The sequence below is a fragment of the Sebastes fasciatus genome, chromosome 21 (genome assembly GCF_043250625.1).
Source record: "Sebastes fasciatus isolate fSebFas1 chromosome 21, fSebFas1.pri, whole genome shotgun sequence".
Taxonomy (NCBI): Eukaryota; Metazoa; Chordata; class Actinopteri; order Perciformes; family Sebastidae; genus Sebastes; species Sebastes fasciatus.
In genome coordinates, this window is record NC_133815.1 from 26150701 (window position 1) to 26164451 (window position 13751).

Below are 13751 nucleotides of genomic sequence, written 5' to 3' on the forward strand. Positions count from 1 at the left end.
AACTAATCTCACTCCTCATGCCTAAACCTAACCAACCTAACCAACGAAGGCATTCAAGGCAAGGAGACGGGAAGGTCCGATGATGTTGTTCTGCATGATAATTAGCCATGTGCTCCTATTTGTAACATGGAGAGTATGTATTTTCGGAGCAATGGGCTGTCGGAACAATGGCCAGTCCCCGTACAGAGGACAGGACTTTGACATTGGATACCTGGGTTCATGTGCTATGTATCAGATGTTGTTTTGGGTGGAAAACAAAAAGGGTGATTTATTAACACAATTCTTCAAATAATCACAAAGGTTCACAAAAAAAAGTGGGGGAGGATGGGACCAGGTGGTTGAGCCAAATAAACAGAAGTAGAAGAACAGAACAGAGGAAAAAATAACTAGGCCGAGCTAATTACTTTCTATCTATCTAGTATTAGGGCCAAATTGAGGGGAAAAAATCTGAGATTTCGAGAATAAAGTCATAACTTTACGAGAAAAAAAGTTGTAATATTATGAGAATAAAGTCATAACATTACAGGAAAAAAATCTTAATATTATGAGAATAAAGACATAACTTTTAAAGAAAAAAAGTCATAATGTTACGAGAATGAAGTCATGACTTTGCAGGAAAAAAGTCATAATATCACGAGAATAAAGTCATAACTTTACGAGAAAGAAAGTCATAACATTACGGGAATAAAGTCAGAATTGTATGAGGAAAAAAGTCGTAATATTGTAAAAATAAAGTCCTAACTTTACAAGAAAAAAAGTCGTAATATTACGAGAAAAAAGTCATAACTTTACAAGAAAAAAAGTCTTAATATTACGAAAATAAAGACATAACTTTATGAGAAAAAAAGTCGTAACATTACGAGAATAAAGTCATAACTTTACAAGAAAAAAAAGTCTGGTTTGGTTAAGTTTGGTTTGGCAATTAAAGTATAACATGGAGTTTTTAACCACTATTAGCGCTATGTAGCAGACCCATAACTGTTGTATGTGTTATGGTGGGGAGCAGATTGCTGCTGACAGTTTCACGCTATTCCACTGATTGACAATTGGTGCTGGGAACGTGCCAAAAAACCTAGCTGTGCCAGCAAAAGATGGAGAGAAAGGGGAGTTTGAACCAGCAACGGTCGTAGTTGACGTTAACTTCACTGACTATCGACTCACGGGACAAAATAAGTCAACTGAATGAAAATTGTTTGTTTACAAGAAAATAACTTTTTTAAATCATATTTCTACCCACTGCAGCTTTAAATGTAACTGACTGTCTGGTGTGTGTTTCCTGTACAGGATGGAACAAGATGCTCTCATCCACTTTTACAGACACCAAAAAAAAACCTGGACAAGGTGATGCCAGCTGCTTTCAAATAATAATGTTTGATTTATTTGGCAGGCTAACAACAGTAGCCCGGAGGTAGTCCTTCTCCCTGACCAACTTCTCTTGGTGGAACCCAAGGCGCTCCCATGGCAGATGGAATATATAATCCCTCCAGCGTGTTCTGGGTCTGCCCCGGGGGTCTCCTCAAAGTTGGACATCTTGGGAAAACCTTGACAGGAAAGTGTCCAGAGGTTACCTGGCGGGTGAGATGAAACAGAGAGGCGACTGTTCGTTCTAAACAACAACGGTGGCTCCTGAAGAGGTTAACATAGATGCTACAATGTCATCAGTTCTATCAGATCTGGAGAGGATTTTCTTCATTGAAAGAAGAGCAAAGAACGGCACTGAAGGCTTTTCTCAATGGAAAAGATGATTTCTCCCAACTGGTTTTGTCAAGAGTTGATTGACATCCAATCACCTGCCAAGTCTTTTTTGAAAGTGCCTGCCCTTTTTCCAAACAGTTTCCAATGACGGCTTCTCAAATGGTTCTGTGTAACAAACCATCTGGTGGGTCAGGTTAGTCCAAAGGGTCTCCTGATCCAGCCCGTTCTCATCCCCAGGACCTTAAATACCAAGGCTTTGTCGGCATTCAGCATTTTTAAATCATATTTGCTCCATTTCTATACACTGCAGTTTTAACTACAATATAAACCCATACAAGGCAGCAGTAGACGCTCCGAGAAAGTGTGCCGGAAGTGTGGTGACGTAGTTTAAACAGCGAAAGAGACAATCATTTGTTCTTTCATTTCTCGTGTTCACAACGTTCAGTGTCGTTTTCACTGTACAAACATAGTCATTTTAGGCCCAACCATGTAGTTCTTTCCTAAACCTGTAAAGTGACGCCAAGGGTAACTATAGTGGTTTTGATGCCGAAAGTAAAGTGAAGCTAAGGGGCGTGACAAAGCGGCGGTATGTGACGAGTTGGGATGAGAACGTGTTGCCTGATCAGATGCTGAACTAACTCAACTGGCTCATTTCAACATAAAGAAGTAGCAGTTCTACTCCAAGCACAGGGGTTTAATCTGCGTTTTGGTTGAACATTGATTTGTTGGAGGCTTGGAATGTAAAACACCTGCATAATTGTGGATATTGCAATAATCTGCCTGTCAATTTAAAGCAGAAGCATTGTCAAACTGTAATTTTGGTTAAGAGTTACTGGTTGGTTTGGCAAATGTACGTCTGGTTAACTTCCCTGAGCCTAAACTCTAATGCTCCCTTGAACTCCTGTTACTCGGGACAGCAACTTGCTGCCAACCAAAAGAGAAACATCATTGGCCATTCTTGCATTTTCCATCAGAGTATTTTAGTTTCTTAGGAGGAAAAATGATGTAATTATGTGTCTGTGCCTCTGTGGATACTTACAGAATAACCAGTGCCACAACCATTACTTCTACTACCAATATGAATGCTGCTGCTGTCATCACTACTGCTCACACATCAACAATCAAACAAGCATCATTATTCGTAAGTAATGTCTTTGCTTAACTTTCGTCCCTTTTCCTCATCTTCATGTTTGTTTCAATCAGTTGTTTTGAATCTGACTAAATCCACGGCTGCATAGAGCCTGCTCTACGGTTTCTGCTTTTGTTTACAAGCCTTATGTTCCTGTTACCAATCCTTCCCTTCCTTAGGGGGGCTTGAGGCAGCCGTGTGCTAGATTGATAGTTCAACATGTCTTGATGGAAAAGAAAACTCTTCTCAATTAAGTTTATTGATCAACTTACAACCCAAACTGTCCGTTGTAATCATCCAACGCCAGTTTGGAGCCTGACTTCCTGTTTCAACTGTGACCTACAATATAAGAAACGGGGCTGCCAAATTTCACCAACAGTCCGCAGTGAGATTTACGTGTTTTGGCAGCGGCAGCCCCTCAGCCCAACCCAGTTTCCTGTAATTGTACATACTGTTTGTAATAGAACAGCACAAGTCGGAACGAAAACAATCTGATAAAATAAGACAAATTCAGACAAATAAAATAAATGAATTATTCATAAAATGTCAATGAATACAGAGCAGACTGCAGCCTCGCTTGTGAAGAGTGAAAGTGAAGTATGACTTGAATTTGAAAGGATAGGATAGCCCCTTGAGATGTAGCATCTCATTTTCGAGGGTGTCCTATAGACACAAATAGAAAAACACATACAGACAAAACAGCATTACATAACAAACATACACAGCAAATACACAGATCCAGACAGCTCGCTCACCATCTCCCACCCAGACCCCCATCAGCCCTCTGCTGTTATACAAGAAAAATTGGATACAATGACCAGATTTTAAATCATCATCAGCATAAAGAACAATTTAAGCAGTTTGTCTTCAGTTTCTCCGTAGCACAAATAAACTGAGGATCATAAGTACACACAAATTAAAAACATGAACAGGTTGTTTTAAGATGAGAAAAAAAAGATGTCCTGAAGCAGCGGAAAGATGTAACAGATTATTCCGGTCTGATGGAGCTTTGTATTGGAATGACCTGCGTCCAACTTCTTTGAAAATTTGTGGGATAAAGAAAAAGGGATGTTGCATTTATGTCTGAGTGGATATGAAGATCTACATGGAACAAAAAAACTATTTAAAATAGGAAGGACAATTAAAATAAACACATTTGAAAATTAACTGAAGGTAGTGAAATTGCCTTCTAGATTTAGGCTGCAACCAATTAAGTGATTCATACATGAAACAATGGTGAGTTCTCTACGGACACCTCAAGACAAATCTACAAAGAGAATTATATACAACATTCAGGGGCCTAAGATAAGTGTCAGAGGTGTTTTGATAGTCAATGTCAGCATAATCAATAATAGGTAGTATCAACTGAGATATTATTCTTTTTCTGACTTGAAATGTAAAACAATGAATTGAGCGATAAAGTGAACTCAGACAACCATATGTTATCTAACCCTAACCCTAACCCTAAAATCAATGTGGGGCTTGAAGGAGAGTTCATGGTTAAATCCAAAGTCCAAGATATTTGAATGAATCAACTTTCTCAAGGAGCGACCCATCATCAAAATGAATATGCAAATCCAAGTAATATGAACTTACGTACTTCTCCGAACACTGACAATTAAAGCGTCTTGGTGAACAGTTGATATAAGCTCCCCGTTACATGCTAAAGATGAAACAGTACTACTTTTCAATACCAGTTGATAGTTGATCATAAGCGTGCAGATTACCGCAGTTCTCCAGGATTTACTGCTTATTGTCAAAATAAAGCCTTCTTTGTTATTCACATCACATTTCCCTGCTACAGTTCTCCGGATTCACTTTATCCTCATATCCTATTAATCACCAGCGGCGCATTAACAACTTGAATTATTAGTATTTAAAAACGCAATCATTCAACCACATTTCGAGAGGCTTTCATTGGAACCCGCAACTCATTGAACAACTATGGAACTTTCTGTTTAAGGTTCTGGAAAATAGCAGCCGACCGTTTGACTGCTTCTAAATGGAAATTGGGGTATTTGCTCTCCTCGTGGTGATGAATGATCTACTGTTGGCTACTGATTAGAGGAAGTGCTCGGTTTTAGTTCTTTTTAAAGCTCAAAATAATTTTTGATTCATTGCCATGAACTAATTAAGAGAGGAAAAAAAAGCATCATTCATTATATTTCATCTAGAATGTATGGCTCCAACTTTTAATTCAAATGGCTGCATGCCCTACAGCCAATGTGAGCCTACAGTACTGTCAGTCACTGTTGCTGCAGTCAAACCTGCCTGTTGTGCACCGCTGCCCAGAGGGAAGCTAGAATGAAGCGAGCCAGCATAACAACTCTCATCAACATCCCAGTACAGTAATGCACTCTTCAACAGTGAGTGAACAGACAAAGACTTACAGGACAACACTCTAAAACTCTGACACACGTCTCTGATCCCGATCAAACGTCGTGGTGTCAGCAGGTGTAACTTCATTTCCTGGACTTCAAGCAAGCAAGAGCCGTGCACCTCGTGTTCCGGCATTTCAATCCCTTTTGCCTAAACTTCATTAAATGTTTTGCTTTGCTTTGCTAGTGGAGGCTGGTCCAGAGTGGCAGAGGAGGTTCCTCCTCCTCCTTTTTTGAGAGGCAAGAGGGATAAAAAAGAGCTATTCATGTCACGATCAGAGTGCCTCGGATGATTTCCAGACTGCCATCAGATACCAAGGACTTCTTTTCAAAGTAAGCTGGACAGTCACTGTCTGTCTGTGGTTGAACTAATTGGCTTTTTCTGTCACGTGACACACCAGGAAGTAAGTCAGCGTTGGACTCCGCCAGAAACGCCCCCTTAAATTAAACTTTTATCCACTATTAAGTTACATTTTACAACTCGCCTTTTAATATATATATATATATATATATATATATATATATATATAGTTATTGAGTTTTTTCCCCACTAAGGATAGAACACAATCAATACAGACAGCAATACACATCAATACCCCCCGACGTAAGATAATTGCATGAATAAAGTTAGCATATATGATAACAAAATAACAGACACAATTGTGACAAATACAAGTGAAGAAAATAAATTAAAATTAAAAAAAGGAGAAAGTAAAAACATAATAGAAAAAGAAGAAAGAATATACGTATATACAGTATATATATATACATATATATATATATTCAACTGCATCTTTTAACTGGGCTATGGATTTTAGTCATCAGACATCCCGATTTCCAGCTTTCTGAGAAGTTTGGGAAGCGAACAACTGCAAAGAGCATTAGCGTAACACAGATTTTACTGAGAGACTGTTTCAGTTAGGACTGAACCGGAGAACCCGGAGAACCTGGAGAACCTGGAGAAAACCCAACAGGGAGAACATGCAAACTCCACACAGAAGATGCTCCAACAGAGGACGTCCTCCCTTACCAATCAACAACCAGAATACAATATTGACATCGCGTTGGTCCGATGATTGCCCAATTTCCAAATTTGACCTTCAGTTCTCTACCACTGTAAAGAGAGACGAAGTCCCGCCCCTTCCGGTGGACCACCATGGGACCTCATTTGGGAAAGAATATGTACGGTAGTCAACGGCGAGAGACAAATTATTTTTTGATCCCGTTTGAATTGCACCATGAATCACACGTGTGTCAGTTTAAAAGATCATTTTGCAAGTTGCAACACTTTGTCACAGCCGTCGACGTTCGATACCGCCACGCGAGGTACCCTTTTGCAGCGATATGTGAAACTAATTCCTTCTAATTTGACTAACAAAAAGGTTATCAAGACACTAAACATCTGTATGTTTAATACAAACAAAATATATTTGTCTCTTTTGTTATTGATATATTTTTATACTCTCCTGAGTACTGAAACTATATTAAGTTCTTTTGTATAATGAAAGAGGAAAGTAGAGATAAGTAGCCGACTAGTGTAAATAACATGACGCCGTGGGTTGGTTTTCCTCCTGTCTCCTTTAGTGTCTGCTAAATGGATGTAACCTCCACAGGAACAACAGCAAGATGTCAAACAGAGTAAATACTTAACGGTACAAAACTTTGGTAAATATACTTGCATACTACAGTACTTTGGACGGTAAACCTAAAGCGACTGCAGGCCTGTCTTTAGCTAATTGCTCATGCACTTCAGTTTCCAAATGATTAACAGCATTACAATAATCTCACTCCACACTGTCGACAGTGTGATTGTAGTTGAGGGTGGTTGATTTGATTGAATGCGGTTTGTTGGCCTGTGTGTGCTAATGCATTATAACTGCAATAAGAGTGTCTATTTGTGCATCCACCGGCATTACTGCACCCGTGTGAATGAATATGTGCATGTTTGTGTGATTGAACCCGTCTCGCTCTGATTCGACTTCTCTTCCTGACTGAGAGCCTCTCCATGACTGTGCACTGCTAATTCCGCACAGGGTTGCAGCCCGCCTCGCCGGCAGGAGTGCAGTCACTCGTGCACCGCGCTCTGCCCCCGTGCACTCTGCAGTTAAATCAGGTGTGAGTGCCAGAGTACGAGAGCACAGCGAAACCATCAGCCAAGTGAGGTTCAACATTTTATAGCCAACACTCCACTCCAGAGTAGGGCCCGCTCATGCGGGTGTGTACTGACACCACCCCTTATTCCACCATAAAAACCCATTTAATTGAATCACCCGGCAAATTTAATAATCCTCAGAGGATAATCCGCCAGCTCGCTGTTTGGCTGGCGATTTCCCCTCGCACCATCAGCTTTGATTCTGAATTAAATGGAGTGTTCATCGAGCTAGTCTGCTTTTGTTATTGTCAGACGCTTTGTAGTGAGTGAGTTATTGCTTCGCTCTTTGATATGAATCATCATGCTGAAATGGAGCGAGGTCTTCATCAACACGTTTCTAACTAAATCTGAGTTTGGAAGAAAAGAGAGGCTTCCTTCACTTCGCCTTTCCTCGACAACAACAAAGAACTGATGCTGAAATGTGGAGAGTCACATTACAGGCACCTGGATATTGTGCTTTTCAATCAAACGTTAAAGATGCAACATGATGGTTTTAACCATCAAGGTATCACTATCACTGATACTGTCAACAATTAAGATACAACTGGAAAGATTAATAGTTAGTGATGGTGTTTAGTCCTAGACACAATGTCTTCACTTCATCTTCACTTCATCTTCAACAGCTTATCCGGGGTCGGGTCTGAGGGGCAACAGCTCCAGCAGGGGACCCCAAACTTCCCTTTCCCGGGCCACATCAACCAGCTCTGACTGGGGGATCCCGAGGCGTTCCCAGGCCAGTGTGGAGATATAATCTCTCCATCTAGTCCTGGGTCTTCCCTGTGGCCTCCTCCCAGCTGGTCGTGCCTGGAACACCTCCCTAGGGAGGCGCCCAGGGGGCATCCTTGCCAGATGCCCGAACCACCTCAGCTGGCTCCTTTCAACGCGAAGGAGTAGCGGCTCTACTCCGAGTCCCTCACGGATGACTGAGCTTCTCACCCTGTCTCTAAGGGAGGCGCCAGACACCCTCCTGAGAAAACCCATTTCGGCCGCTTGTACCCGCGATCTAGTTCTTTTGGTCATGACCCAGCCCTCATGACCATAGATGAGAGCAGGAACGAAGACTGACCGGTAGATCGAGAGCTTTGCCTTCCGGCTCAGCTCTCTTTTCGTCACAACGGTGCGGTAAAGCGAATGCAATACCGCCCCCCCCCCGCTGCTCCGATTCTCTGGCCAATCTCACGTTCCATAGTCCCCTCATTCACGAACAAGACCCCGAGGTACTTGAACTCCTTCACTTGGGGTAAGGACTCATTCCCTACCCAGGGTAGGCAATCCACCAATTTCCTGCTGAGAACCATGGCCTCAGATTTAGAGGTACTGATCCTCATCCCGGCCGCTTCACACTCGGCTGCGAACCGATCCAGTGAGTGCTGGAGGTCGCAGGCCGATGATGCCAACAGGACAACATCAACTGCAAAAAGCAGCGATGAGATCCTCAGCCCACCGAACTGCAAACCCTCCCCCCTACGACTACGCCTCGATATCCTGTCCATGAATATCACGAACAGGATTGGTGACAAGGCACAGCTCTGGTGGAGGCCAACCCCCACCGGAAACGAGTCCGACTTACTGCCGAGAACCCGAACACAGCTCTCGCTTCGGGCGTACAAAGATTGGATGGCCTTGAGAAGTGACCCACTCAACCCCATACTCCTGCAGCCCTCCCCCCACAGTATCTCCCGGGGGACCTGGTTTTTGTATTTAATACAAAAAGTTGTTAGTAAGTGGATCTTGTTTTGTGCCACAAAGCAGTAGGACTTGTATTAAATATAAAGTACCAGTCGTCCTAGCAGCAGTTTTGTTTATTTCTATAATAAATATACCAATATGTAAACATCAGTCCGATAAAAATATGTTGATGCCAAAATACAAGTAGCAATTTTAATTCCAAGAACAGAAATAATTTAGACTGTTGGACATACAAACAGTCATACACAGACATCAGCAACATTGCCCTCAGGCCAGCATCCAGCAACAGGGCAAACAAAGAAATCCACAAAATCCATCTTGCCATCTTGATTGTCATTTCCGGGAATGAAGTGTTGGGTTTTTCCTTTTTCCGGGGAGAGAGGAGGCACACAGACAAAGCTATTTTCTCTCACCGGGTGCCTGTAAATTTCTTGAGTTATGTTCCCCTCTTTGCTGGAGCTTTCTCCGCTGTAAGACAAAAAGCTAATCAAAGGCTGCTGCCTTTGGGGCAGGTAACCCCGGCATGAACTAAAAGAGAGAGCAATATCATTCCATCACTCAGTGTGCCACATGCTCACTCCTCCTCTCTTTCTCTCCCTTACTCTGAGAAAACATTAGTTCTTGTTATATGGAAATTGGAGGGAAATTTCCTTTTAATGGCCTATTAACACGCAGTTTCTCTCGCTTTTTTTCCCCCCAGATTGCTCACTCATACTATCCATCAGGATTTGAGTCGAGGAACATATTTCATTCCTTCTTCAGGAGCTCTGCTGTAACATGCAGTCTTGTATAAGGTTAGGGTTGTTGATTTATCTCGCCATTGTTAGCAGTAATGGATTTAAAGATATTAAAAGTGTCCTGAGGGCGGTGCTTGAGATAAACCTATGGTTAATTAAAACCAGCAGTGTACATCCTCAGGAGAACATGAATGTGGTAGGCAAATTTCATGTAGATCCAGCTATCACATTATGAGATGCTGAGTCTCATGTGCGCTGTTCAAGGTTGTCATAAACATGGCAGTCCTGTAACCCCTGGTCACTATTTGAGGATTTACAGTAATATAGTTATTATTATAGTTATATAGTTATTTCTATTATTTTTTTACTTTCTCCTTTTTTTTCTTTTAATTTTTTCTTCAATTGTAATTGTGACTACTGTTATTTTGTTATCATATATGATACGTTTATTCATGTAATTATCTTATGTCGGGGGGGGGGGATTAATGTGTATTGCTATCTGTATTGATTGTGTTCTATCCTTTGTGGGGAAAAAAGGGAAAAAAACTCAATATATTGTTTAAAAAATATATAAAATATATAGTTAATATAGACAGTAATAATGTTTTTATTTTATTTTTTATTTAACAAGCTACATTAGCACACCCACAGCCTATGCAATCATGTTAATGTAGGCTACATAACTGTATCTGTCTATAGCATATAGTTTAGGTTAGGTAACAGGTAATGCCTGCCCTGTTTACATGCTTTTCTTTTCTTTTCGGAGTAAACAGATTTCCTTGTAGGAGCATTGAGCTCTGCTGGTAGAGTAACAAACGTGTTGTAGATTTGGGGTGTTTCTGCACATCCCCTGCTCATCACCCTGTTACTTGAATCCACCGTCCAACACTCCATCCCTTCCTCTTCTTTACATCCCCTCTGCTCCCCTTCCTCTCCCCCAATTCACAAATTAAAAACCCCTCTGGCTGTTCTCCAGCCTTCCCAGGTGACAAGTAGCCTCCATCAACCCGACACTCACCCCTCCCCTATCTACACACACACACACGCACACGCACACGGTCCCTGTACATGCACAGGCACACACAATGACACGCACACACACTGCGGCTGTCCTCGGTATTGTGTGTGTGTGTGTGTGTGATAGCTGGTGTTAAACCGACAGTAAGCCCGTCTTCCTTGCTGGTATACTATCGTCGGCAGCTCGGCCTCAACGGACCTCACCCCACCACAACCCTGCCTGGGGATAATCCTGGGATACATTCTCACACACACACGCATGCACGCACGCACGCACACACACACACTATATTCCTCCTTGTCTTTCTCATTTTTGTCACTACACCTGCTCACACACACTTGCAGTCACACACTGTCAAATCACTTCACATTAATTTTTACCTCCACCTCCCTCCCTACAGACACAGACTTACATTCACAACATGACATATACAGACATGTATGTGCACACACACACACACACACACACACACACACACACACCATCCATCTCAATACACAAATATTGACACACGTATACATACACACAGGCACTGAGGATGGCATTGATAACAGTGTTAATGCTCTGTGTGTGACACCAGCCCAGATTGGTATTCAATACCGTCTTGCTATAATACATTACAGTGTGTGTGTGTGTGTGTGTGTGCACTTACCTTCCTAATCAACAGTGGACCTCGGTATCATTACACATTCACACTCGAGGTCGATCCCATATTTACTGATGCTGAAATGGAGTAAACGCGTTCCGCATACTGTAAACCCAGTGAGAAACATCTACTAATGGAAGAGTACGAGGAAGTTCAACATATAATATGTAGAAAAGGTGACACGGCCGTCAGCTGCTGTAAAAAAACAGTGAGAAAAAAATGTGGGAGACGATAGCGGAACGGCTCAATGCATAAGTAACCGAAAAATAGCAGATAACGTTACATTCACTGCTGTTAAAGGGACTCAATGTAAGAATCAGAAATGTCTTGTTAACAGTGACACCTGTGGCTGTTAAGTCAACGAAAGTCAGCGTCCTGTTGCTCGCGCTCGTGCTCGCTCTACATAGACATGAACGAGCATCGCTCAAAACAGTGGTGGTCTGGAGGAGCTGCAGCAGTTATTTCTGCACAAACGTCCACTGTACATTCACTAGATACTCTCAGAGCTAAACTAACTCTTCTGCAGTGTGGAGTGTGCGCGCATAAACGTGAGAGTGGAGCGAAAGAGCGAGAACAAGCACGGTGTGTGAGTGAAGGCAAGCAGACAGAGGAGCAGAGTACAGCAGAGACTCCGGTCCTGGAGACCAAAGCTACGGTCTCCCCCGCGTCCTCCGACCGCGGCCAACACTGTTTAACAGACGGGCTTCACTAGATACAACCAAGAGGTTTTGGTGCTTCACTGTAGTTTGTGTTGGAGTCTGAGTCTGAACAGCGTAGACACACGCGAGCGCGCATGGAACACCGACCCACAATGATTTATACGTGTGATGGTACGTGTCCACAGGGGCGTTTTTTAGCGCGAGGGGACGCGACGCTTCCCAGCATTGGACGCTTGGTGTGCTGTCCCTAGAAACAAGGCACTCGGCACTCCTGATTGGACGAACGCTTTCCCGCCGTTGGCTGCTGCTCCCAGCTTTCAAACCGGAACCAGTCTGGAGGCTCGTTTGGAAACTTTCTTCTCTTATTTCACGTAAATAGTTCACTGAAATGTGTTTCTGAAGACATTTGAGGCAAGAAATAATCCATGCAGCTGATTAATCTGTCTTTAATTTGGATCAACAACGTTTATTTTAAAAGATCCTCGGGAGTTTCGAGAAGCGGCGAGTCGTGTCGGACGCCCGTAATTTGCAAAAAGTAGACGAGCCCTCAACTTAATGCAAATGAGGAGCGGGCGTCGTGACGCCTAGTCTCTCGAATCGCGAGGCCACGCTACCAGAATGCATTGCGCGGCTGCTTACATAGACAATGAATGGGGAGCGTGGAAAGCACGGAGGCTGTGGACACGTACCATCAGAAGTTACAAACAGTCCCTTTAACTGAAACCGTCACAATGATACCATTCAAGGAGTTACTGTCACTTCTTCTTAAAAGTGAGCGGCGGAAGTTAATATATTTACCATGAAGATTAAATACAACCACTAATCCACAATGCTAGAATACAACACTATATATATATATATTTTTTTTTAAATTATAATTATATTTTATTATATTATATAATGATGATTAATACATCATCACAATTGACAATACATGTTGCATACATGCTTACAGTGTACAGTGGAATATGATCACTTACTTCTCTTTCTAATTCCCCCATGTCTTTCTTTTTATCTCCATATCTTGCTCCAGGTCCTGCAGGTTTTTTTTTTTGTGATTTTAAACGTGGACTTTTTTTCATTGATATTTGCACCTCTGCAAACTATATTTGCTTTTTTAAGTGTGTGCTGTATGCCTACAGGCATCTGACAGTTTGTGAATTCTTTAAAAGACATTAATTAGCACAGCAGGAATTGTGCATGGTCTGCCCCATTACTACCATTATTTATACAGAAAGAAAGAAGGAACGGTGGATGTAGCTTACATGTCAGTGTAGTGGAAATACTTATTTAGTCCATAATGTATTTCAATGTGCACTGCAAGTATACACAGTAACACAATGTATTAATCATTGATATTTCTTTCTCTCCCAGCAGACCAGTGATCCAAGAACAATAAAAGGTCAACAAGCATCGTGGTGTCCTCTCCCTGTTGTTTCATGAATATACTATATAATATAATATACAGTACAATATATAGACATGTATATATACACTATATAATGTACAGTACACTATATAGTTACTGGTCCAGTGAACTTTATCAGCAATTTCTAATCAATAATATATTCATCAAACCATCACATGGATGATTATAAAAATAAAAATGAATGATGATCACAATGTTAAAATAACAGTACTTAGATGA

At 41.7% G+C, this 13751-nt stretch overlaps 1 long non-coding RNA gene across 2 annotated transcripts; it reads left to right on the plus strand.

Moving 5' to 3' along the window:
- Nucleotides 1–1304: 1304 nt before the first annotated feature.
- Nucleotides 1305–13511, plus strand: LOC141759950 (uncharacterized). 2 transcript variants are annotated; one of them, XR_012592235.1, is made up of 4 exons: nucleotides 1305–1888; nucleotides 2737–2836; nucleotides 5390–5535; nucleotides 13478–13511. It is a non-coding gene; the product is annotated as an uncharacterized LOC141759950 (long non-coding RNA). The 2 variants fall into 2 exon arrangements; XR_012592236.1 differs by lacking the exon at nucleotides 13478–13511 and adding an exon at nucleotides 9744–9837.
- Nucleotides 13512–13751: the final 240 nt, after the last annotated feature.